General features: G+C 52.3%; 1 long non-coding RNA gene across 1 annotated transcript in view; it reads right to left on the reverse strand.

The window, feature by feature from the left end:
* Positions 1-1,937: 1,937 nt before the first annotated feature.
* LOC106630229 (uncharacterized) overlaps positions 1,938-26,230 on the reverse strand; it is a 37,671-nt gene continuing 13,378 nt past the window's right edge. The window contains exon 3 of the long non-coding RNA XR_012583165.1: positions 1,938-2,971. This is a non-coding gene — a long non-coding RNA (uncharacterized LOC106630229). The remainder of the gene's footprint in view (positions 2,972-26,230) is intronic.

Here is a 26,230-nt window from a genome sequence, read left to right on the forward strand (position 1 = left end):
CAGAATTTCCTCTCCTTGAGGGCGACCAAAGCACATTTTAGAGGGAAAATGAGCTTAGGTCAGAGCAGCTTTGGGGTAATTCCCATTCCCAGCCCTTCCTCAGAGAGGGGATCTGACGCCTTACAGAGATCCCAAACCTCTCCCAGCCTGGAGGAGCAGCCAGGGAATTCCCTGCAGGACACCAGAATTCCCTGCAGGACACCAGAATTCCCTGCAGGACACCAGAATCCCTGCCCAGCGAGGGTTAATGTTTGCATTTGGGAAAGCAAACCCACAAATCCATGGATTCCCCCTTCAGGACACCAGAATTCCCTGCAGGACACCAGAATTCCCTGCAGGACACCAGAATTCCCTACCCAGCGAGGGTTAATGTTTGCATTTGGGAAAGCAAACCTATAAACCCATGGATTCCCCCTGTAGGACACCAGAATTCCCTGTAGGACACCAGAATTCCTGCCCAGCCAGGGTTAATGTTTGCATTTGGGAAAGCAAACCCATAAACCCATGGATTCCCCCTGTAGGACACCAGAATCCCTGCCCAGCGAGGGTTAATGTTTGCATTTGGGAAAGCAAATTCACAAATCCATGGATTCCCCCTGTAGGAAACCAGAATTCCCTGCAGGACATCAGAATTCCCTGCAGGACATGAGAATCCCTGCCCAGCGAGGGTTAATGTTTGCATTTGGGGTAGCAAACCCACAAATCCATGGATTCCCCCTGTAGGAAACCAGAATTCCCTGCAGGACATGAGAATTCCTGCCCAGCCAGGGTTAATGTTTGCATTTGGGAAAGCAAACCCACAAACCCATTGATTCCCCCTGTAGGAAACCAGAATCCCTGCCCAGCGAGGGTTAATGTTTGCATTTGGGAAAGCAAATTCACAAATCCATGGATTCCCTCTTCAGGACACCAGAATTCCTTCCCTGCAGGACATCAGAATTCCCTGCAGGACACCAGAATTCCTGCCCAGCCAAGGTTAATGTTTGCATTTGGGAAAGCAAGCCCACAAATCCATGGATTCCCCCTGTCGGACACCAGAATTCCCTGTAGGACACCAGAATCCCTGCCCAGCCAGTGTTAGTGATTGCATTTGGGAAAGCAAACCCACAAATCCATGGATTCCCCCTGTAGGAAACCAGAATTCCTGCCCAGCCAGGGTTAATGTTTCCATTTGGGAAAGCAAACCCACAAACCCATGGATTCCCCCTGCAGCCAGGCTGGGTTTCCTTCCAGCTGCTCACCCAGCAAGGTCCCACCTTTCCCTGGCTCTGTTCGCTGGGGGATCCAAAGGGGAACATTCCTTAGGAAGCCCAAAAATCCCAAATCCCACATCCCTGGATCCATGCGGGATTCTGTGCTGGAAAAGGACGGCACAGGGGGAGCAGAGCCTCAGTGCTCTGGTTTAATGCACAAGGTGGGGATCAGCCTTGGAAACCTTTCCCAACCTAAATAATCCTGGCAGAAACTTCCAGTCACCCTGGCTGCTCCCAAATCACCATTCTGAATCCATGCTCATCACTCTGTGCTTTTTGTATAACAAGAACCCTTTTTTTGATTAAATAATGCTCAAAATCCTAAAAAATTAATGATCATAAATGGATATTTCCACCACCTAAATATCCCTTTCATGTTCTGTCCCCACAGGGCACCTGCTGGTGCTGACGGGGTAGGAGGGAACAGGATCCAGGCACGATTAACAACGGGATTTTAGGGAAATAATTTGCATTTCAGTGGCTTTTGGGGCAGGAGGGGTGGCAGTGGTGGGTAAAGGCTGGAAAGGGAGGAGGGAAAGGAAAGGGGAGAATATTCCTGCAGAATGAAGGTGCTCAGCTGCTGGCCTGGCTTTGTTAGCTTGAGTTTCTCATTCTCAAGGTTTCCTGGACAATCCAAAGCATCCCCAAAACCCCCTGGAAATGTGGGAAAACAACATCCAGCACTCACAGAGCCAATGGGGTTTATTAAATTAATTAAATGCAGTTTAATTGTCTCTGAGGGTGACACTCCCCATGCTGGGTTTGGCTTCCCCCCATTCCCACCCTGGGATCCTCTGGGATGCTCCAGCTGTGGCACCAGGACCCTCCTGAGCCCCCCAGCCCAGAGCCCCAGGCCCAGCTCAGCTCCTGCTCCTCAAAGGCTTCAGTCCCACCATGGATCCACTGCAGCTCCAGCAGCCTCAGGAAACACCCAAACCCCAAAAAACAGCAAAAATAAAAACCAAAAATATCCATTGGAAAGCAGGGAAGGGCTTGGTCCTTGCCAGAGAAAAGCACTGAGCTCCTGCTTGAGCCAGGAGCTCTTCAGCGTCCATCCATGGCCAGGATCCACAAGGAAAATTCCCAAATTCCCAAAGTCCAGCAGAAATTGCTCCTGAGTGCTGTCAGTGCCACGGGGAGGAGCTCAGCTCCTGCAGGGATGTGCAGCCCAGCACTGTCTGTCCTGTCCTTGGGAGATGGTCCTGGCTGTCCTGGATGTCCTTCTGTCCCTCTGTCCAGCTACAGTGTCCATCCTGTCCTCGGGAGATGGTCCTGGCTGTCCTGGCTGTCCTTCTGTCCAGCTGCAGTGTCCATCCTGTCCTCAGGAGCTGTTCTGGCTGTCCTGGCTGTCCTTCTGTCCCAGCTGCAGTGTCCATGCTGTCCTTGGGAAATGCTCCTGGCTGTCTGTCTGTCCCAGCTGCAGTGTCCATCCTGTCCTCGGGAGATGGTCCTGGCTGTCCTGGATGTCCTTCTGTCCCTCTGTCCAGCTGCAGTGTCCATCCTGTCCTCAGGAGCTGTTCTGGATGTCCTTCTGTCCCAGCTGCAGTGTCCATGCTGTCCTTGGGAGCTGCTCCTGGCTGTCTGTCTGTCCCAGCTGCAGTGTCCATGCTGTCCTTGGGAGCTGCTCCTGGCTGTCTGTCTGTCCCAGCTGCAGTGTCCATCCTCTCCTCCTGGCTGTCCTTCTGTCCCTCACTCACCCCGAGCCTCCAGCAGGGACCCTGCAAAGCAAAAGCAGCATTAATGGAAGGGCCAGGCTGGGCTGGAGCTGGAGCCGGGGCTGATCCTCCCTCAGCACCAACTCCAGGGTTTGCAGGGATGTGGGAAGGAGCAGCAGCCCCAAACCCTTCTCCTCCTTTCCCCCAACCTCTCCTGGGCACTCCCAGAGCTGCTGGGGAGCTGAGAGTGCAAATCCTCCTGCCCCAAGCACCACCATGGAGCCCTGCAGGGCACTGACCCCAAACCCCCAGGGCTGGGCACCACTGCACAGAGGGATCTGGGATGGGCAGGGAGGCAAAACATCGATGGGAGCATCCCTGAGCTCTGCAGGGCACTGCCGCTGAACTTCAGGGGCTGGGGGTCACAGCACAGAGGGATCTGGAACGAGCAGGGAGGTGAAAAACTGCTGAGGACACCCCTGAGGCACCTCCTGAGCTCTGCAGGGCACTGGCCCCAAATTCTCAGGGCTAGGGATCAAAGACCGGTGGGATTTGGGATGAGCAGGGAGCTCAAACATCAGTGGTGGCATCCCAGAAGCACCCAGTGCCCCCTAAGAAGGTCTAGAGGACCCTCATGAGCATCACTGGGATTTTCAGGGCACCAACCCCAATTTTCCGGGCTCTGGAGATCTGAGCACAGCAAGATGTGGGACAGACAAGGACACTGGTGACACCCCAGAGGCACCCAGGGCCCCCTAAGAAGGTCTAGAGGACCCTCATGAGCATCACTGGGGTTTGCAGGGCACCAACCCCAATTTCCCAGGCTCTGTGCACAGCGGCATGTGGGACAGGCAGGGACACAGGTGACATCCCAGAGCACCCAGTGCCCGAGGAGAACATGCAGAGGGTCCAAGCCCTGGGCTGGCAGCTCACAGGGACTCAGGGGGTGCAGGGTGGGTACAAGATGGGTGCCCCCAGCCCGGGGGTGCAGGTTTGTGCCCCCAGCCCAGGGTGGGTGCAGGATGGATGCAGGGTGGGTGCAGGTTTGTGCCCCCAGCCCAGGGTGGGTGCAGGATGGATGCAGGGTGGGTGCAGGTTTGTGCCCCCAGCCCATCCCAGCCCAGCCCAGGGAGTGCCGGGCACAGCCCCGTTTGAAGGCGCCGCGGCCGGGAGCGATCAGAGGCCACGGGCCGATAGCGCAGCCCCGGGGCTGCTCTGATCTTCTGATCTCTTATCTCGGGCTCCGGCGGGGGAACAGCCGCACTTCAAAGCGCTTCCTGCCCAGCCCAGCCCAGCCCCGAGGGGCCGCGGGCAGCTCGGGATGCGGCCGGGGCTCGGCGAGAGCCGGCACTGCGGGGTGGGACACACCGGGAGCCGTGTCCCCTCTCTGTCCGGGGGACATCACAGCACTGGACACACCAGGACCAATGTCCCCTGCCCATCCTGGGCACACCACAGCACTGGACACATTGGCAGCGATGTCCCCTGTCCATCCTGGGGACATCACAGACTGGACACACTAGGAGCAATGTCCCCTGCCCATCCTGCCCTGGGGACATCACAGCACTGAAGACATTTTCCATTTTCCATCCATTTTCTCCAGCAGCAATGTCCCCTGCCTGTCCTGGGGACATCACAGCACTGGGCACACCAGGACCAATGTCCCCTGCCTGTCCCATCCTGTCCTGGGGACATCAGCACAGCATTGCAGGCAGAGAGGGACACACCAGGAGCAATGTCCCCTGCCCATCCTGGGGACATCACAGCACTGGGCACACCAGCATTGATGTCCCCTGCCCATCCTGGGGACATCACAGCACTGGGCACACCAGCATTGATGTCCCCTGTCTGTCCTGGGGCCATCACAGCCCTGCACACACCAGCATTGATGTCCCCCTGTCTGTCCTGGGGCCATCACAGCACTGGGCACACCAGCATTGATGTCCCCTGTCTGTCCTGGGGCCATCACAGCCCTGCACACACCAGCATTGATGTCCCCTGTCTGTCCTGGGGCCATCACAGCCCTGCACACACCAGCATTGATGTCCCCCTGTCTGTCCTGGGGACATCACAGCCCTGCACACACCAGCATTGATGTCCCCCTGTCTGTCCTGGGGCCATCACAGCCCTGCACACACCAGGAGCAATGTCCCCTGCCCATCCTGGGGCCATCACAGCACTGGGCACACCAGCATTGATGTCCCCCTGTCTGTCCTGGGGACATCACATCACTGGACACACCAGCATTGATGTCCCCTGCCCATCCTGGGGCCATCACAGCCCTGCACACACCAGCATTGATGTCCCCAGCCCATCCCGGTGACACCAGCACATCCTGACTGGGTGAATCCAGCTCAGTGCCCACTTTAACCCACAGGACAGAGCCCTCTGCTCTCTCCCAAGGAAAACCCACCCAGCTCCCCCTGCCATACCAATCCCCGCTCCTCCCCAGCGCAGCCCCCAAACCAGGCAGATTCCAGGTGCAGTTTTCTCCGTTTTCCTGCCCCGTTCCCCAGGAGGGCCCATCTGCTTCCCTGAGCCCCAGCAGCACAGCCAGGCCACACACTGAGGGCCACCAGCAGCTCCTGGCCACCAGCCCCGGGGTTTTGTCCTCTCCAGGATCCCCCACAACATCCCAGGAGAGCAGGGATGGAACAGCAGCATCCCACAGGGGAGAGGATCCACCCCGAGCCAACAGAGCAGGTGCTGGCTCTGCAGCAGATGGGATTTGCCTCCTGCCCATTTTGGGATGGGATTTGGGGTGGGATTTGCCTCCTGCCCTCCCCTGTTCTCCAGGAGCAGGAATAAAATGGGAATTTTGGCAGTGGAGGGTGGGAGCATCCACAGACAGCAAAGCGCGAACTGTGTGGGCAGCAAAGGCAAACAGGAAAGGATCCAAGAGGCAGGAACAGGATTCTGGCAGCTCCCAGCTCCCTGCTGCTCCCTCAGACCCCTGGCCCTGCTCAGACATGTCCCAGTTCCGCTTTCACTGCTGCAGTTCCTCCATCCAAAGGGCTGGATCGACAAAAATGCAGCTGCAGAGCCACGGCCCCACTGCAGGAGCTGCTCCCAGCAGAGCTGCCTCAGCACCCTGGGCCTGCGCCCACACCCAGGCTGGGCCCAAAAAACTGGAAAAGGGAAGTCCTGGCATGGCTGTGTCCATTCCTCTCTCCTTGTTTCTACCCCTCATTCCCTGCTTCCATCCCACTCTCCCTGTTTCTTTCTCTCCATTTCCACCTTTCCCTGTTTCCATCCCTCTCACCCTGTGTCCATCCCTCTCTCCCTATTTCTTTCTCTCCCTGTTTCCATCCCTCTCCCTGTTTCCATCTCCCTTTCCCTATTTCCACCCCTCTCCCCGTATTTCCATCTTTCTCTCCCTATTTCCATTCCTCTCTCCCTATTTCCATTCCTCTCTCCGTTTCCAGCCCTCTCTCCCTATGTTCATCTCTTCTCCCCATTTTCACCCCTCTCTCCCTCTGTCCATCCCCCTCTCCCAATTTCCATCCCTCTCACCCTGTGTTCCTCTCTCTCCTTATTTCCATCTCTCCCTATTTCCCACCCCTCTCTCTCCCTGTTTCCATCCCCCCCTCAGTGTCCCACCTGTCCCATCTCACAGGGGACCCTCCCCGCTCCCCCACAGGCACAGCCCCCCAGGCTGGGCCACCTCACATCCCCAGCCCGCCCAGGATCCCACCCGGGCTGGGAATTTGGGATCCTGGGGAAGAAATCCTCTCCACGCTGCCTCCTCCACCACCAGCACTGCAGGATGTGGAGTCATGGAATGGTTGGGGGGGAAAAAGGGACCTTCAAATTCACCCAGTGTCACCTCCTGCCACGTCCCACTGTCCCAGGCTGCTCCTTGGACACCTCAGGGATGGATGGAGCAGCTTCTCTGTGGGTTCCCCAGGGCTGGAGCAGTGCAGGAGGGTCTGAAGCTGCCCAGAAGGAGCAGCCAGGCTCGGGGAGCTCCTCGCCACAGACAGAGCAGCCCCAGCCCCATTCCCAGAGCTATCCCGAGGATTATCCCCAAAGCCAGCCCTGCAGAGGTGGAGCAGAGCTTTGTCCCCAGGCTCAGGGATCTCCTCACCACAGCCACAGCAGCCCCAGCCCCATTCCCAGAGCCATCCTGAGGATTATCCCCAAAGCCAGCCCTGCAGAGGAACCCACAGAGAAGCTGCTCCATCCATCCCCGTTCCCAGGCCAGGCTCGGGGAGTTCCTCCCCACAGCCACAGCAGCCCCAGCCCCATTCCCAGAGCTGTCCCCAGGGATTATCACCAAATTTCCCCCAAAGGCAGCCGTGCAGGGGTGTGCTCACAGCTCCGTTCCCAGGCCAGCCCTGCTGGGAAGGTGTCAATGAGTAACCGTGACCCAGACAGGCCGTGAGTCACACGGAGCCGCCTCTGACTCACCTGAGCGTGCGGGGGATGCTCACTCGGTGCTGGGGTCAGGGTGGGTGAGACCTCCCAAACTCTGCTTCTTTAACCCCAAAATGTCCCGGGGAGGGGGGGAAGCTGCCCTCAGATGTCACCACAAAAACCTCACAGAGGTGCAGGAGGACCTGCGGGAAGGAGGGGATGGCCCAGGGGAGATCCAGGGATGCCCTTGCTGTGTCAAATTCACATTTTCTGAAAAATCCCTCTGCCAGGATTTCTCTCCTGGGAAGCTGAGAAGCCTCAGAGAAAAATGAAAACAATAATTGTCTGATTGCTTCTCCTGTGTTTGGCTGCTTTGGAATGTGGTTGGAGATTGTTTATCCAACATGTGAATTGTTTTAACTTAATGACCAATCAGGGCCAAGCTGTGTCCGGACTTTGGAGAGAGTCACGAATTTTTCATTATTATCTTTTTAGCCTTCTGTAAGTATCCTTTCTGTATTCTTTAGTATAGTTTAATACAGCATTCTTTAATATAATGTAGTATCATAAAATAATAAATTGTTATTTTATTATTTTATAAAATATATAAATATATAATACACTAGAATAGAATAATAAATTATTGTATATTACTTTATATAATATGTACATATATATTATATTTTAATATAATATATAATATATAATATATAATATATAATATATAATATAGTATCACGAAATAACAAATTATTATTTATATATTATATAAATATATAATATGTATTATATTGTAATATATAAATACATAATATATACTGTATTGCAATATAATACAGTATATAATATGGTATCATAAAATAATAAATTATTTGTTACTTTACATAATATAAAAAATATAACATATTACAATATAATAATATTATAATATGATAATGATATAATATGATATGATAATATGATATAATATATGTAATATAGTATAATGAAATAACAAATTATTATATATTATTTATTATGTCTTTCTAACAACATGCAGTCAGACTCATCATTTCCTTCCTGCCACGGGGGGGACCCCAAAAACACCACCCAGAAAATACCCCATGGGTGAGTCCTGGCTCATTCCCAGAGGATGCACTCACAGCATGGCAGCCCCTGCTCCCAGCTCCATCCACAGCTCCCTCCTCAAATTCCAGCCCTGACCAAGCCCCCACACCTGAGCACAGGTGGAAACCTAAAAATGGAACCCTCACCTTCCCCCCAGGCCCAGCCTGAGGGCTCTCTCACCACACACTCCAACCTGTTCTGCCTCCTGCTCTTTCCAGCAATTTCCCTTCAGCAAGGGCCACCCTGGCCCTGCAGAGCCCCAGAGCTGTCACAGGGCCAGGAATGAGGAAAGTCCCATTCCCCTTCATTCCAGAGAAGGGTGACAAGCACAGGTGACGTCAGCCCGGGCCAGCCCACGCTGCCCCAGGTCTCAGGAAGGTTCTGGCACCTGCTGACTGTTCTGGGTTATTTATTCCAGTGACAAACCCTGCAGGCTGAGGGATGGCCCTGACCTTGCAGGGACGTTTCCTGAGCAGGAGCTCTGCTGATTTCGCAGCAGAAAGAAAGAAACTTTCTGATTTTGTCATCTTTCTCAGAGCGGTGGTTGCTCTGTTCTCAGTCCCTCCAGCGCTGGGGCAGCTGCTGCAGCCACAAGGTGTAAACTCTCGGTGTTCCCAGGTCCCAGTCCGGAGCAGGTTCGAGATGGTCACAGAAACAGGAGAGGAGAAACAGTCCAGGAAGGAATTTGGACTGTTTAGCTAAACTAGCTAATAAGCAGAGGCCAAAGCAGAGCAGAACGAAGAGCAGAAAACAGAGCAGCAAAAGCAGCAAGCTGAAAGCAAAATGAAAAACAGCCCTAAGTACTGCCCGTCTCTGTGTCCCTGATAAGAGAAACCCAAACAAAACTTCCACTCTTCAGAGCCGGTCTCAAAGGCACAGAACAGATGAATGGGGATACCAGCATCACAACGTCGCCCCAGGACACAGCTCTGAGCTGATTTCCAGCCTGGGGATTACCCATTTAAGCAGTGTTTTTTCCTGTGCTGACCCTAAGCTGATTAATTCTCTGTGCCCCCCTCTCTCCTTTCCCTGGAAAGCAAAGTGCAGGAATTGTTTTCCTGCTGCCCCCCAGGTGCAGAGCCCAGAGCTGGGCAATCCCAGGCAGGATTGGGGCTCTCCCTGTCAAACAGGACCTGGGGCTGTCCCTGCCACCCCTCTGCGTGTGCCAGGCAGGGAGATCCACCTGGCTGTGCCTGGGATGGTTCCCTGTGCTGATTTCTGGGATTTTTGGGATGCCAGGAGCTCAGCCAGGCTGTCCAGCAGCTGCAGCATCCCTCCGACCCCCAAACCCTGAGGCTTTTGGGCAGAAGGGGCTCCTGGGGGTTGCAGAGCAGATGTTCCAGCACCACAAACGTCCCCTCTGTCCTCTCCAGCTTCCAGCCTGGACTGGGGGCTCCAGCTGGGAAAAGCAGCTTGGCTTTGGGGCTGTTCTTATCCTGGAATGCAGAATTCCCTGCTCCAGGGAATTTGGTCCTGGCCCACACAAACAGGGATGAGCCAGAGCATCACCTGCAGGGATGAAGTACGATTATTATCCACACCTCAGCAGTGTGGATAATCCAAGGAAAAAACCCTTGGAAAGGGGAACAGGCATGGACACCACAGCAGGGCAGCCACGAGGATTTAGGAACCACAGGAATGGTAAGAGAAGAAGGGTTCTGAGACAATGCTGACCTGTTTGCATGAGCACAGGTGGTTTTCCTGGGAAAACAGGCTGGAAACCATGGGAGAAGCTGTGCAGGAATAGGAGAAGGGAAGAGAGCAACAGCAGCTCCATCCAACAGCAACAGCCTTTGGAAAAATTCATAATTCATAAAATTCTGCAAGATTTCACCAGCAGGGAAGAGGGGGGAAAAGGCAGTCTGGAAATTCAGGAATTCTTTCAAATTCTCTCCCCAAGCCCAAGCAAGGCTGGGAAAAAGGAGCAACACAACACATTGCTGATGACTTTTCCATTAAAGCCCCACTCTAAACCCCCTCTTTGTGTCCCAACATTTGCTCACAGCTCAGCAGGCCCCGCTTCTTTATTTATTTTATCATCCCTCCCCTCCTCTCCCTCCTTTTTAATAATAATAACAATAATAATAAAAAAAAGTTATATGACTTTAATTAAATGCCCTTATTAAAGGCTGGGCTGTGTGCAGGGGCTGGGGTTGTGCTGCAGGCACATTTTGCAGGGAGCGTTTGCATCCGCCCGCCCCGGGCCCTTTTTAATGCCCAAATAAATCCAAAGCCGAGGTGCTGACAGCTCCTCATGCACCCAGGCAGCCAAAAAGCAAACACAGGGCAGGGATTTAACCCTTGTAGGCACAGAAAATGCCCCCAGGTAGGCCGGGCTCAGGGGGGAAGGCCCAGCAGGAAAAGTGTCCTCCCAGTGTCCCCCCCAGTCGTGTCCTTTCAGGGTCCCCTCAATGTCCCCCAGTGTCCTCTCAACGTTCTCTCAATGTCCTCTCCCAGTGTCGTCCCAATGTCTCTCCAGTGTCCCCAGAGTGTCCTCTCAGGGTCCTCCCAGTCACCCCCCTGTATCCCCTCAATGTCCTCCCAGCGTCCCCCCCAATGTCCTCTCACTGTTCCCCAGTGTCCTCTCCCAGTATCCTCCCACTGTCTCCCCAGTGTCCTCTGAGTGTCCCCTAAATGTCCCCCCAGTGTCCTCTCAATGTCCTCCCAGTGTCCTCTCCCAGTGTCCCCTCAGTGTCCTCTCCCAGTGTCCCCATACTTTCCTCCCAGTGTCCCCCCAGTGTCATCCCAGTGTCCCTGCCAGTGTCCCGCTGGAATGCAGGGCTGGGGAGGTGTCGGGGATGGAAAACCTCCTCTCCTCCCCGAGGGTTGGGGTTCTGGGGTGCCAGGCTGGGCCTGGCTCCACAACACCCCCACATCCCCAGGATTTGCATCCCTGTTCCAAGCCCAGCCTGGGGTTTGCAAATTGTCCATGGTGGAGCAGATAATGAGCTCCAAACTCAAACAAACCCAGCAGGGAAGGAGAGGAACCAAAGCTATGAAATGCTGCTTTTTCCCTGGACAAAAATTGGTGTTCCCCCTCTCCAGTGCTGGACAGGAGTTCCACCAGAGCTGCCACGCTTGGAAACAGCAACTCTGAATTCCAAACGTGTCCAATTCCCAACTCCCAGCGCAATTAACAGCCACTAATTAACTCCGTGTGCTCAGGGCCTGCCAGAGGCAGGCCGGGCTCCTCAGAGCTGCCAAGAGCAGCAGATCCCAAAGCCTGGATGGAGAAACTGCTCCTGAGGGTCCCAGGGTGCTGCAGCCCCTCCTGGGCCAAAAACCAGGAGAGGCCAACAGCTCCTGGGGCAGGAATTCTGTGGGAAAAGAGAGGGATAGGATGGGAAGGAATTTGGGATGGGATGAGGATGGGGATGATGGGGATGGGATGAAATGGGGATGGGATTGGGATGGTTGGGATGATGGGATGGGAAAGGGATGGGAAAGGGATGGGAAAGGGATGGGAAAGGGATGGGAAAGGGATGGGAAAGGGATGGGAAAGGGATGGGAAAGGGATGGGAAAGGGATGGGAAAGGGATGGGAAAGGGATGGGTGAGATTGGGACGGGATGAGATTGGGAAGATTGGGATAGGATACGGATGGGATGATGGCATGGGATGATTGGGATAGGGATAGGATAGGGATGGGATGGGATGAAGGGCATAAAATGATTGGGATGCGATAGGATTGGGATGATGGGGATAGGATTGGGATCGTTGGGAGGATGGGATGGGATGATGGGATGGGATTGGGATGGCTGGAATGATGGGATGGGATAGGATTGGGATCATTGGGAGGATGGGACAGGATTGGGATGGCTGGGATGATGGGATGGGATGGGATTGGGATGGCTGGGATGATGGGATGGGATTGGATTGGGATCGTTGGGATGATGGGATGGGATGGGATTGGGATGGCTGGGATGATGGGATGGGATAGGATTGGGATTGTTGGGATGATGGGATGGGATGGGATTGGGATGGCTGGGATGATGGGATGATGGGATGCCATGGGATGTCACTGCTTCCCCTCCTGCAGCACACACAGATCCCTGGGAGCCAGGGAGCCTCACCCCTGCTCCAAAGGGAAAATCCGGGATCCTCTGGGATGTCCTGCAGAGCACCAAGAGCTGGATTCACCTTGTGAGCCCCTTCCAACCCCCATCCAAATATTCTGGGATGCTCTGGCACCTCCCATCCCAGCCACAAGTGGAAACCAGCGGGATCCTCCATCCCGCCAGCAACAACACTCTGCACTGCTATTTTAAAGAACTTTTGAGGGAATCTGCAGCAGCCCAGCCCTCAGTGGGTCACTGGGGCAGCGTGTGGCAGGGCTGGGCTCCAGCAGGAGCCTCCCCCTTGTCTGGAAGAATTACAGCCCCAGCAACGCTCCCACATCTGACAAGACGCCGCATGCTCGGCTAATCCTGCTGCAGATTAACTCTGCCCTTGGAATTCCTGCCTGAGCAGCAGAGCTGCTGCTGGGGGGGCTCCTCCCTGCCCCGAGCTCTTGGCAAGGCCAGGACTGTCCCCAGGGCTGCCTCAGGGTGGATCTGGGGTCACCTCCCCTCCCGGAGCGCCCAGGATGTCCCTTGGCCCTGCTGTCACCCCAATGGGGAGAGGAAAGGAGAAGATTTGGGATGGATTTGCTGCCAAAAGATCCTCACCAAAACCTGCTGCTCCTCCTCTGGTTCAGGAGCCCCCAAAGTGCCACATTTCACCCCAAAACTGAGATCCAACAGGGGATGCAATAGGGGCACAAATGGGATCAGCTGCTCCAAGAAATCCCAAAAGGCCTCCAGTCAAAAAACAGCAACAATTCTACCTAAACCAAGATTTAAGAGAGGAAATCATTCCAAAAACACGAGGACATGATTTTTTATGGAAAACCCAGCCTGGTGCCATACAGGTCCCAATCCCACAGGCACTGAGTGACTCCAGCAGCTTGTGGCAAACCCAGGAAAGCATTCCCTGAACAGAGCAAACACAACTCCTACTGTACACTGAGAAAAAGGCAAAAAAATTGATAAAAAAAAGGAGAAAAAAAAAATGTATCGAGTGCCTGGAGCTGTCAGAAAGATTTCTGCAGCTCTGGCAAGACAGACACAACTAATTTAGCACGGCCTGGCTGAGGAATATTAAGGAATATTAAGCTGTCAGTCTGGATGATAGGAATTTAATCACTGGGAGCAGATCAAAGCTCAGCAGCACCATCGGTGTGGGCTGGACACGCAGGATCAGAGTGGGATGGGCAGGAAAAGCCTGTCCTGCAGGGACAGCCCCCTCCGGGATGTCACTGTCACTCTGGGGTGCTGGGTCCCTTAGGGAATGCCATGGAGAGGGAGGATGAGGCTCAGGATCCCACAGAAATCCCTGCCCAGAGGGTGGCAAGGCTGGCACAGCTGGGACTGGAAGTGTCCCAGGCCAGGTGGGATTGGGCTGATCCCAAATTCCATCCCCCTGTGCAGGAGGAGCTGCTCAGACAATCCCTGGGATCCCCCAGATCCAACAACGGCACCACAGAGCCAACCATGTCCCTTTGTGCCACCTCCTGTCACAGACATCTTTTATGGAAAATCCTTTCCTTGGGATTTTTCCTCCTGAGAAGCTGGGAGGCCTCAGGAACAAAATGCAAACAATGATTATCTGCTGCTGTGGAATGCAACAGGTGCATCTGGGATTGGTCTCATGTGGTTGTTTCTAATTAATGGCCAATCACAGTCAGCTGGCTCGGACAGAGAGCTGAGCCACAAACCTTTGTAATCATTCTTTCCTATTCTATCCTTAGCCAGCCTTCTGATGAAATCCTTTCTTCTATTCTTTTAGTATAGTTTTAATGTAATATATATCATAAAATAATAAATCAGCCTTCTGAAACACGGAGTCAGATCCTCATCCCTTCCCTCATCCTCAGACCCCTGTGAACACGGTCACAACCTCCCTCACAGGCAGAGGAAGGGAAAATTCCCAACCAGACCCCACTGCTGAAGGGGTTTAACCTGGGGCGTTCCAGCCTTTGGCTGCCCCAGTCATTTTTCCTGGGATTTTTTTGGGGCAGGAAAAAGAATTCCCATAGAATCTGCTCACATCTGCGCCTGGGATAACCCAGAGCTCATTCCTAGGGGGACAAACCCCTCTGGTACAGGGTCAGCCCAACCCCTCCTGGTGCAGACAATTGCTGGGAGCCTCAGCCCCTGCTCCAGAGGGGAAAGCTGGGATCCTGCTATAGGGTTTGGAAATGCTGTAGGGTTTGGAAATGCTGAAGGATTTGTAACTGCTGTAGGATTTGGAACTGCTATAGGGTTTGTAAATGCTGTAGGGTTTGGAAATGCTGAAGGATTTGTAACTGCTGTAGGATTTGTAAATGCTATAGGGTTTGTAAATGCTGTAGGGTTTGGAAATGCTGAAGGATTTGTAACTGCTGTAGGATTTGCAATGCTATAGGATTTGTAAATGCTACAGGGTTTGTATCTCGGACTAGACTGGTTAGAGAGAATTGGAATATTCAACAGAGAAGAAGATTTATGGCATTGTAACAGGAACCTCACTCTCTTACACTCTAACACTCTTATCCTCTTATCCTCTCTCTCTCATCCTCTTTCCCTCTCTCTTTCCTGCTCTGAGCTGTGCTGGCAGCTCCCTGCACTTGGCCCTTTGCAATAAATCCCAAATTTCACAGCCTGGCTTCAGAGATCTCTCATCTCCATCCATCCTATCCCCATCACTCCCACACCAGCTCAGAGCCCCCATCCTGCTCCCCAATTAAGCCCTGCCCGGTTACATAACCCTAATTAGCAGGGCTCCACTTGCAGCAGGGCCACGGGCTCTGCTAATCCAGGATTTGTCCCCCAGGAGGTGACGGGAGCTGGCAGTGCCAGCCAGGCTGCTCACGTGGGCCAGCACAGCACAGGGAGCGGGGCAAAAAACCTCCCAAAGGCTGGGGAGGAAGGTGAGGATGAGGGGAGGAAGGTCAGGGTTAGGGGAGGAAGGTCAGGGTTAGGGGAGGATGGACTGCAGCAAAAAAAAAATACCCCAAAAACTGGGGAGGAAGGTGAGGGTTAGGGGAGGAAGGTCAGCCAAAGACAGGCTGGACTGCTGCAAACCAATTCCCAAAATCTGGGGAGGAAGGTGAGGATTGGGGGAGGAAGGTTAGGGTTAGATAGGATGGATTGCAGCAAAAAAAAATACCCCAAAAACTGGGGAGGAAGGTGAGGGTTAGGGAGGAAGGTCAGCCCCAGAAAGGTTGGACTGCTGCAAAAAAACTCCCAAAAGCTGGGGAGGAAGGTGAGGATGAGGGGAGGAAGGTCAGGATTAGGGGAGGATGGACTGCAGCAAAAAAAAATACCCTAAACACTGGGGAGGAAGGTGAGGGTTGGGGGAGGAAGGTCAGTCCCAGACAGGATGGACTGCTGCAAACCAATTCCCAAAAACTGGGGAGGAAGGTGAGGATTGGGGGAGGAAGGTCAGTCCCAGACAGGATGGACTGCTGCAAGAAAACCTCACAAAATTTGGGGAGGAAGGTGAGGATTGGGGGAGGAAGGTTAGGGTTACATAGGATGGATTGCAGCAAAAAAAAATACCCCAAAAACTGGGGAGGAAGGTGAAGATTAGGGGAGGAGGGTGAGGGTTAGGGAGGAAGGTGAGGGTCAGAGGAGGAAGGTGAGCCCCAGAAAGGTTGGACTGCTGCAAAAAAACTCCCAAAAGCTGGGGAGGAAGATGAGGATGAGGGGAGGAAGGTCAGGGTTAGGGGAGGAAGGTCAGGGTTAGGGGAGGAAGGTCAGGGTTAGGGGAGGAAGGACTGCAGCAAAAAAAAATACCCCAAAAACTGGGGAGGAAGGTGAGGGTTAGGGGAGGAAGGTCAGCCCCAGACAGGTTGGACTGCTGCAAAAAAACTCCCAAAATTTAGGGAGGAAGGTGAGGACTGGGGGAGGAAGGTTAGGGTTAGATAGGATGGATTGCAGCAAAAAAAAAAAATCCCAAAAACTGGGGAGGAAGGTGAAGATTAGGGGAGGAAGGTGAGGGTTAGGGAGGAAGGTGAGGGTCAGAGGAGGAAGGTCAGCCCCAGAAAGATTGGACTGCTGCAAAAAAACTCCCAAAAGCTGGGGAGGAAGGTGAGGATGAGGGGAGGAAGGTCAGGGTTAGGGGAGGAAGGTCAGGGTTAGGGGAGGATGGACTGCAGCAAAAAAAAATACCCCAAAAACTGGTGAGGAAGGTGAGGGTTAGGGGAGGAAGGTCAGTCCCAGATAGAATGGACTGCTGCAAAAAACCTCCCAAAAAAACTGGTGAGGAAGCTGAAGGTTAGGGGAGGAAGGTCAGCCCCATATAGGATGGATTGCTGCAAAACAACTCCCAAAAATTGGGGAGGAAGGTGAAGATTAGGGGAGGAAGGTGAGGGTTAGGGGAGGAAGGTGAGGGTTAGGGGAGGAAGATCAGCCCCAGACAGGTTGGACTGCTGCAAAAATCTTCCCAAAAAAACTGGTGAGGAAGGTGAAGATTAGAGGAGGAAGATGAGCCCCAGACAGGTTGGACTGATGCAAAAAAACCTCACAAAAATTGGGGAGGAAGGTGAGGATTGGGGGAGGAAGGTCAGGATTAGGCTGGAGCAAAGCTGGATCATTCAAAGCTGACTCAGCTCCAACTTTTTGGAGTTTTTTGGGATGGGGAAGAGGCTGCAGCCACTCTGCTGGACCCCAAATTGTGCATCCCCAAAATGCACATCCCCGGGAAATCTGGAGTCGGGGAAGTTCCTGAGCTGCCAAGCTGAGCAGAAGCAGCTCTGAATTAAGCTAATCTTAATTAGGGATCTCCAAACCAGCCCCACATCAATTGCAGGATTCCCCAGGCACTGCAGGATGGCACCAGCTCGTGGTAATTGGATCACTCAGGATTATTCCCACTGAAATAAATCCCCACATCTGACCACAGAGAAAATTCACATTCTGTTCCTTTTTTTTTTCTTTCTTTCCTTCCTGCCTTTTCAGACTTTGTTATCAAACTCAATTTACAAACAGAAAAGCTGCAAAATAGTTTAATAAAACAGAAAAACGAGGTTGCAGAGCCCTCAGCTGACAGCAAATCTCAAATTTTAAGCAAAACCATCACCCCAGAGCCAGAGGTGATGGTTTCGCTTAAAATTTGAGATCTTTGCTTAAAATTTGAGCCCAGGAGCAGGAGAGGTCCCAGCTCTGGCTGCTCTCACCCTGCCCATCCAGAGGGAGCAAGCAGGGCCCAGCTGGGATGGATTTCATGGATTTTCCTGCTCACACTCCTGCCCTGAGCTGAGTTTATTCCCTGCATTGTGGGGAGGTGAGGCCAGGACAGCGCCCAGAGCTCTGGCAGCAGCATTTCCCTACAGCAATCTGAATTTATAACCTGCTCGTGGCAGCTTGGAGAAGGCAGGCACTGGGCTCCTAAATCCCTGAAATTAAAGGGGATCCAGAAATCCCAAAATTTGGGAGTTTTCTCCCTCCTGAGCTTCCCACAGACAACCAAAGGCAGCTTTCACACACAGCCTTAAATAAGGATTAAATCCCTCACTGACACACGGCTCCATCATCCCAGAGGATCCCAAAATTCCCTCTGGCAAAGGAGCTCTGGGAATTCCCAGGGATCCAGAAATCCCAAAATTTGGGAATTCTGTCCTTCCTGAGCTTCCCACAGACAATGTGCTGCTGCCTTGCCAAAGGCAGATTTCACACACATGTGGGATTTAATCTTTATTTAAGGCTGACACATGGATCCATCATCCCAGAGGATCCCAAAATTCCCCTGGCAAAGGAGCCCAGAACTCTGGGAATTCCCAGGGATCCAGAAATCCCAAAATTTGGGAGTTTTGTCCCTCCTGAGCTCCCCACAGACAACCAAATGCAGCTTTCACACACAGCCTTAAATAAGGATTAAATCCCTCACTGACACACGGCTCCATCATCCCAGAGGATCCCAAAATTCCCTCTGGCAAAGGAGCTCTGGGAATTCCCAGGGATCCAGAAATCCCAAAATTTGGGAATTCTGTCCTTCCTGAGCTTCCCACAGACAATGTGCTGCTGCCTTGCCAAAGGCAGATTTCACACACATGTGGGATTTAATCTTTATTTAAGGCTGACCCATGGATCCATCATCCCAGAGGATCCCAAAATTCCCTCTGGCAAAGGAGCTCTGGGAATTCCCAGGGATCCAGAAATCCCAAAATTTGGGAGTTTTCTCCCTCCTGAGCTCCCCACAGACAACCAAAGGCAGCTTTCACACACACCCTTAAAAAAGGATTAAATCCCACACTGACACACGGCTCCATCATCCCAGAGGATCCCAAAATTCCCCTGGCAAAGGAGCCCAGAACTCTGGGAATTCCCAGGGATCCAGAAATCCCAAAATTTGGGAGTTTTCTCCCTCCTGAGCTCCCCACAGACAACCAAAGGCAGCTTTCACACATAGCCTTAAATAAAGATTAAATCCCACACTGACACACGGCTCCATCATCCCAGAGGATCCCAAAACTCCCTCTAGCAAAGGAAACTCAGAATTCCAGGGCAATTCCAGCCCTCCCTTGGTCCTCCTGCCTCCAGGTGATGCTCCCAGCTCCCAGCAGACCCTGGAGCAGCCCCGGGGACAGGGAAGGGACCAACCCCATCCTCCCCCTTCCCTCAGGTGAGCCCTTATCAAACAGCCCCACCCCCCCAGGTGAGCCCTTATCAGCCCGCGGCACCACAAAGGGCCATAAAGCACCGGGAGGTGACAGCTGTGCTCCAGGTGTGCCCCAGGTGGGGCAGGGCCCTTTCATCTCGCCCCAAACCAGGAAAAACCCACAAGGATGGGCTTGGGGAGAGCTTGGGAATTTGTGATTCCCAATAAAACCCAGCAGGATGGGCTCGGGGCTTTGGGGAGAGTTTGGAATTTGTGATTCCCAATAAAACCCAGCAGGATGGGCTTGGGGCTTGGGGAGAGTTTGGGAATTTGTTATAGCCAGGAAAAACCCAGCAGGATGGGATTGGGGCGAGTTTGGGAATTTGTGATTCCCAGGAAAAACCCAGCAGGATGGGATTGGGGCGAGTTTGGGAATTTGTGATTCCCAATAAAACCCAGCAGGATGGGATTGGGAAGAGTTTGGGAATTTGTGATTCCCAATAAAACCCAGCAGGATGGGATTGGGAAGAGTTTGGGAATTTGTGATTCCCAATAAAACCCAGCAGGATGGGCTCGGGGCTTTGGGGCGAGTTTGGGAATTTGTGATTCCCAATAAAACCCAGCAGGATGGGCTTGGGGAGAGCTTGGGAATTTGTGATTCCCAATAAAACCCAGCAGGATGGGATTGGGGCTTGGGGCGAGTTTGGGAATTTGTGATTCCCAATAAAACCCAGCAGGATGGGCTTGGGGCTTGGGGAGAGCTTGGGAATTTGTGATTCCCAATAAAACCCAGCAGGATGGGCTTGGGGCGAGTTTGGGAATTTGTGATTCCCAGGAAAAACCCAGCAAGATGGGCTTGGGGAGAGTTTGGGAATTTGTGATTCCCAGGAAAAACCCAGCAGGATGGGCTCGGGGCTTTGGGGAGAGCTTGGGAATTTGTGATTCCCTGGAAAAACCCATCAGGATGGGCTCGGGGCTTTGGGGAGAGTTTGGAATTTGTGATTCCCAATAAAACCCAGCAGGATGGGCTTGGGGCGAGTTTGGGCATTTGTGATTCCCAGGAAAAACCCAGCAGGATGGGCTTGGGGCTTGGGGAGAGTTTGGGAATTTGTGATTCCCAGGAAAAACCCAGCAGGATGGGCTCGGGGCTTGGGGAGAGTTTGGGAATTTGTGATTCCCAATAAAACCCAGCAGGATGGGCTTGGGGTGAGTTTGGGAATTTGTGATTCCCAATAAAACCCAGCAGGATGGGATTGGGGCTTTGGGGAGAGTTTGGAATTTGTGATTCCCCGGCACCCATCCATTGGGAGCAGCAGGAGCAGGGCTGTGCTGGCACTGCCCCATCCTGAGGGATTTAGGGGGGACATTTCAGCACGGAGAGCCCCAGCAGCATTCCCAAGGGAAGGATGGGGCTGTGGGAACAGCAAAATCCGGGAAAAACAGCAAGTGGGAGCTCCATTTGGGATCAGAGCTTTCCTGTGGCCAAACTCCCTGAGGGCACAGCACTGCGGGACTTCAACCACAGCGGGACTTTAACAACAGTGGGGTTTTAATTTTAACCACAGTGGCATTTAAACCACAGTGAGATTTCAACCCCAATGGGAATTTACCCACACTGGGATTTTAACCATAGTGGGATTTCAATTCCAACCCCAGTGGGATTTTAATTTTAACAACAGTGGGATTTTAACCCCAGTGAGATTTTAACCACACTGGGATTTTAATTTTAACCCTAGTGGGATTTTAAAAACAGTGGGATTTTAACCTCAACCACACTGGGATTCTAACCACAGCAGGATGTCAACCACACTGGGAATTTAACCCCAGTGGGATTTCAACACCAGTGGGATTTTAATTTTAACCCCAGTGAGATTTTAACCACACTGGGATTTCAACTACACTGGGATTTTAACTTAAACCCCAGTGGGATTTTGACTTTAACCCCAGTGGGATTCTACCAGTGGGATTGTAACCCCAGTTGGATTTTAATTTTAACCCCGGGGGAATTTAACCCCACTGGGATTTTAACCCCACTTGGATTTTAATTTTAACCCCAGTGAGATTTTAACCATCCTGGAATTTTAACTGTAACCCCAGTAGGATTCTAACAGTGGGAATTTAACCGCACTGGGATTTTAACCCCAGCAGGATTTTAACAGCGGGATTTTGATTTTAACCGCAGGACGATTTCAATTTTAACCCCAGTGGGATTTCAACCCCAGCCAGGCACATCCCTGGGGCAGAGGCGCCTCCTCCCTTTTCCCTTTCCAGCCGCGGGTGCCAGCCGTGCCCATGGGCAGAGCAGTGCCAGCCCCGCCAGATGTCACCGCAGGTGTCACCCCAGGGCTGGGGACCTGTCCTGCCCGGGCAGGGCTGGCCCTGTCCTTGGGCTGGCAGCAAACACCCCTTATCTCCCATCCCTTATCACCTGGGCAAACAGCGGGGTCGCTCCGTGCCCGGCCCGCACAATGTTCCATTACCCCGGTGTTTAATTACCCCGGTGTTTAATTACCCTGCTCCTCCTCGTGGGAAGGGGCAGCAGCGGGGAGGTGGGAACTGCAGGGGAATTCCACAACGGGAGATGAAACGGAGCTGGGAAAGCAACGGGTAAACAGCCAGGGAATGTCCCAGGAGCTGCTCACAGGCAGGGCAGGCTCACAGCATTCCCAAATTCCTGCCAGGAATGTCCCAGGAGCTGCTCACCAGCAGGGCAGGCTCACAGCATTCCCAAATTCCATCCAGGAATGTCCCAGGAGCTGCTCACCACAGGGACAGGCTCACAGCATTCCCAAATTCCATCTAGGAATGTCCCAGGAGCTGCTCACAGGCAGGGCAGGCTCACAGCATTCCCAAATTCCAGCCAGGAAATGTTCCAGGAGCTGCTCACCACAGGGACAGGCTCACAGCATTCCCAAATTCCAGCCAGGAATGTCCCAGGAGCTGCTCACAGGCAGGGCAGGCTCACAGCATTCCCAAATTCCAGCCAGGAATGTCACAGGATCTGCTCAGCCTACAGGAAAGGCTCACAGCATTCCCAAATTCCATTCAGGGAATGTCCCAGGAGCTGCTCACCAGCAGGGCAGGCTCACAGCATTCCCAAATTCCAGCCAGGAATGTCCCAGGAGCTGCTCACCACCGGGGCAGGTTCACAGCATTCCCAAATTCCATCTAGGAATGTCCCAGGAGCTGCTCACCGGCAGGGCAGGCTCACAGCATTCCCAAATTCCATCCAGGGAATGTCCCAGGAGCTGCTCACCACCGGGGCAGGTTCACAGCATTCCCAAATTCCAGCCAGGAATGTCCCTGCTCGGCCTGAGGGAAGGGCTCACACCATTCCCAAATTCCATCCAGGAATGTCACAGGATCTGCTCAGCCTACAGGAAAGGCTCACACCATTCCCAAATTCCATCCAGGAATGTCCCAGGATCTGCTCAGCCTACAGGAAAGGCTCACACCATTCCCAAATTCCATCCAGGGAATGTCCCACTGGGATCTGTTTCAACAGCAGGAAAGGACTCACAATCAGATCCCAAATTCCAGACAGGAAATGTCCTCAGCTCCCAGCAGGTACAGGCTCACACCATTCCCAAATTCCAGCGAGGCAATGTCACACTGGGATCTGCTCAGCCTGAGGGAAGGGCTCTCATCATATCCCAAATTCCAGCCAGAGAATGTCCCAGTGGGACCTGTTCAGCTCCGTGCAGGAAGGGAGCATTCCCAAATTCCAGGCAGAGAATGTCCCAGTGGGATCTGTTCAGCTCCCTGCAGGAAGGGAACATTCCAAATTCCAGGCAGGGAATGTCCCACTGGGATCTGCTCAGCCTGAGGAAAGGGCTCACACCATTCCCAAATTGCAGACATGGAATGTCCCACTGGGATCTCCTCATTCCCAAACCCCAGCCAGGCAATGTCCCACCGTTCAGGAAGGGCTCACACCACACCCCAAACACCACCAGCCCCAATCCCAGGATGTTCCCTGCCCGTTGTGTGAGGAGTTCCCTTCTCCTGGAGCTGGGAATTCCCACCTGGAGCAGGGGCTGTTCTGCACCACCTGGATGGATGCAGGAACATCCAGTGCTGGCTCCCCACATCCCTCCTCACCCCTTTGAGGGGGTTCCTGATCCCGCAGCTCCATCCCAGCCATTCCCAGGGCTCATCCAGAGGCAGGAACGCGGGGCGGGGCAGGGAGCACATCGGGGAAGGTGTTAAAGAGCCGCGAGTTGTTTACAGCCCCGATTACCCCTTAATCCTCTCGGAGCGCCGCTTTACGAGCCCGGCGTCCCGCGGAGCTGCGAAACACCTGGGCCAGGAACCCTGAGCACAAAAACCTCATCCTCACCTGCCCAAAAAACCCTGGAGCACAAAAAGCTCTGTCCTCACCTGGGCCAGGAACCCTGAGCACAAAAACCTCATCCTCACCTGCCCAAAAACCCTGGAGCACAAAAAACCTCATCCTCACCTGGGCAAGGAACCCTGAGCACAAAAACCTCATCCTCACCTGCCCAAAAAAACCCTGGAGCACAAAAATCTCCTGCCCAAGGAACCCTGGAGCACCAAATTCCCCATCCTCACCTGCCCAAAAAACCCTGGAGCACAAAAATCTCCTGCCCAAGGAACCCTGGAGCACCAAATTCCCCATCCTCACCTGCCCAAAAAACCCTGGAGCACAAAAACCTCATTCACACCTGCCCAAGGAACCCTGGAGCACAAAAACCCTCATCCTCACCTGCCCAAAAAACCCTGGAGCACAAAAACCCTCATTCACACCTGCCCAAGGAACCCTGGAGCACCAAATTCCCTGTTCTCACCTGCCCAAAAAACCCTGAAGCACAAAAACCTCATCCTCACCTGCCCAAAAAACCCTGGAGCACAAAAAACCACATCCTCACCTGCCCAAAAAACCCTGGAGCACAAAAAAAACACATCCTTACCTGGGCAAGGAACCCTGGAGCACCAAATTCCCCTGTCCTCACCTGCCCAAAAAACCCTGCAGCACAAAAACCTCATCCTCACCTGCCCAAAAACCCTGGAGCACAAAAATCTCCTGCCCAAGGAACCCTGGAGCACCAAATTCCCTGTTCTCACCTGCCCAAAAAATCCCTCATTCACACCTGGGCAAGGAACCCTGGAGCACAAAAACCTCATCCTCACCTGCCCAAAAAACCCTGGAGCACAAAAAAACACATCCTCACCTGCCCAAAGAACCCTGGGGCACCAAATTCCCCATCCTCACCTGCCCAAGGAACCCTGGGGCACCAAATTCCCCATCCTCATCTGCCCAAAAAAAACCCTGGAGCACAAAATCCCTCATTCACACCTGGGCAAGGAACCCTGGAGCACCAAATTCCCCATCCTCACCTGCCCAAGGAACCCTCAGCACAAAAACCTCCCATCTTCACCTGCCCAAAAATCCCTGGGGCACAAAATCCCCTGTCCTCACCTGCCCAAGGAACCCTGGAGCACAAAACACCTCATCCTCACCTGGGCAAAGAACCCCAGAGCACAAAAATTCCCCATCCTCATCAGCCCAAGGAACCCTGGGCAGTTTGAACACAGAGCAGATGTGGAAAGCATCATCCAACACTCCAGCCATGGAAAAAGGGCATTTTCCCAAGGAAAAGGGGCATTTTTCCCATTGGAAAAAAAGGGCATTTCCACAAGGAAAAGGGGCATTTTTCTCCATGGAAAAAAGGGCATTTTCCCAAGGAAAAGGGGCATTTTTCCCATTGGAAAAAAAGGGCATTTTCACAAGGAAAAGGGGCATTTTTCCCCATGGAATAAAGGGCATTTTCACAAGGAAAAGGGGCATTTTTCCCCATGGAAAAAAGGGCATTTTCACAAGGAAAAGGGGCATTTTTCCCCATGGAATAAAGGGCATTTTCACAAGGAAAAGGGGCATTTTTCCCCATGGAAAAAAGGGCATTTTCACAAGGAAAAGAGCATTTTCCCCCAAGGAAAAGGGAATGCAAAAGCAGCACCCACAAAATCCCAGCCTGCAGAGAAGAGCTGAGCAGCAGCTCCAAGAGGACACAAAGTTCCTCCCCTGTGCCCCCCAAAATCCCCCCCAAATCCAGAGCTGCTCCTTCCCCTCCCAGACGTGTCCCCACCCAGAGGAAGCTGCTCTCCACCTGCCCACGGATTTGCCTTTGGAAAACTTTGTTTTCCAAGATTTGCTTATCACCCCCATCCCAGATCTCTCCCACCCATGGGAGGGAAAATATCAGAAAAAATAAAATGAAAAAATAAAGGAAAAAATAAAGGAAAAAATAAAAGAAAAAATTAAAGAAAAAATAAAGGAAAATGAAAGAAAAATATAAAGGAAAATGAAAGAAAAATATAAAGAAAAATGAAAGAAAAATGAAAGAAAAATTCAAGAAAAATTCAAGAAAAATTCAAGAAAAATTCAAGAAAAATTCAAGAAAAATTCAAGAAAAATTAAAGAAAAATTAAAGAAAAATTCAAGAAAAATTCAAGAAAAAATAAAGAAAAAATAAAGAAAAAATAAAGAAAAAATAAAGAAAAAATAAAGAAAAAATAAAGAAAAAATAAAGAAAAAATAAAGAAAAAATAAAGAAAAAATAAAGAAAAAATAAAGAAAAAATAAAGAAAAAATAAAGAAAAAATAAAGAAAAAATAAAGAAGGGAATGACTCAAGGGAAAACTCAGAAGGAGATCTCCATGTGAGGGACAAATTCTGTCTCAGCCCCATCCCCTGCACCCTTTACTCCTTTAGACCATTCCCAAATCTGATCCTGCCCTTTCCTAAGAAGATCTCCCACCCTGTGTGGGACAAATTCCATCTCAGACCCATCCCCTGCATTTGGAGCGTTCCCAAATCTGATCCTGCTCTTTTCCCAGAAGGAGGAGATCCTGTGTGGGATAAATTCCATCCCAGACCCATCCCCTGCAGCTTTTATTCCTTTAGGGCATTCCCAAATCTGATCCTGCCCTTTCCTCACAAAACAACAGAATCCCTGCACAGCCAGGCCAGGCCAGGCTCCTTCCCAAGGGCAGGGAAAAGCCTGGAGAGCTTTTTAATTTCCAAGTTACTTAAATGCATTTAATTTTAAAGTTCCTGCAAGGACAGCAAAGCCTCCAAGGGAAAAACAGGAATTTCACAGGACCAGGGAATGGTTTGGCTTGGAAGGGACCTTAAGGATCACCCAGTTCCAAACCCCTGCCCGGGAAGGGGGACTGGAAACAAAGCAGAGGGAGGGAGAAGGTGAAAGGGATGGACAGA

Source organism: Zonotrichia albicollis, chromosome 19 (genome assembly GCF_047830755.1).
Source record: "Zonotrichia albicollis isolate bZonAlb1 chromosome 19, bZonAlb1.hap1, whole genome shotgun sequence".
NCBI lineage: Eukaryota > Metazoa > Chordata > Aves > Passeriformes > Passerellidae > Zonotrichia > Zonotrichia albicollis.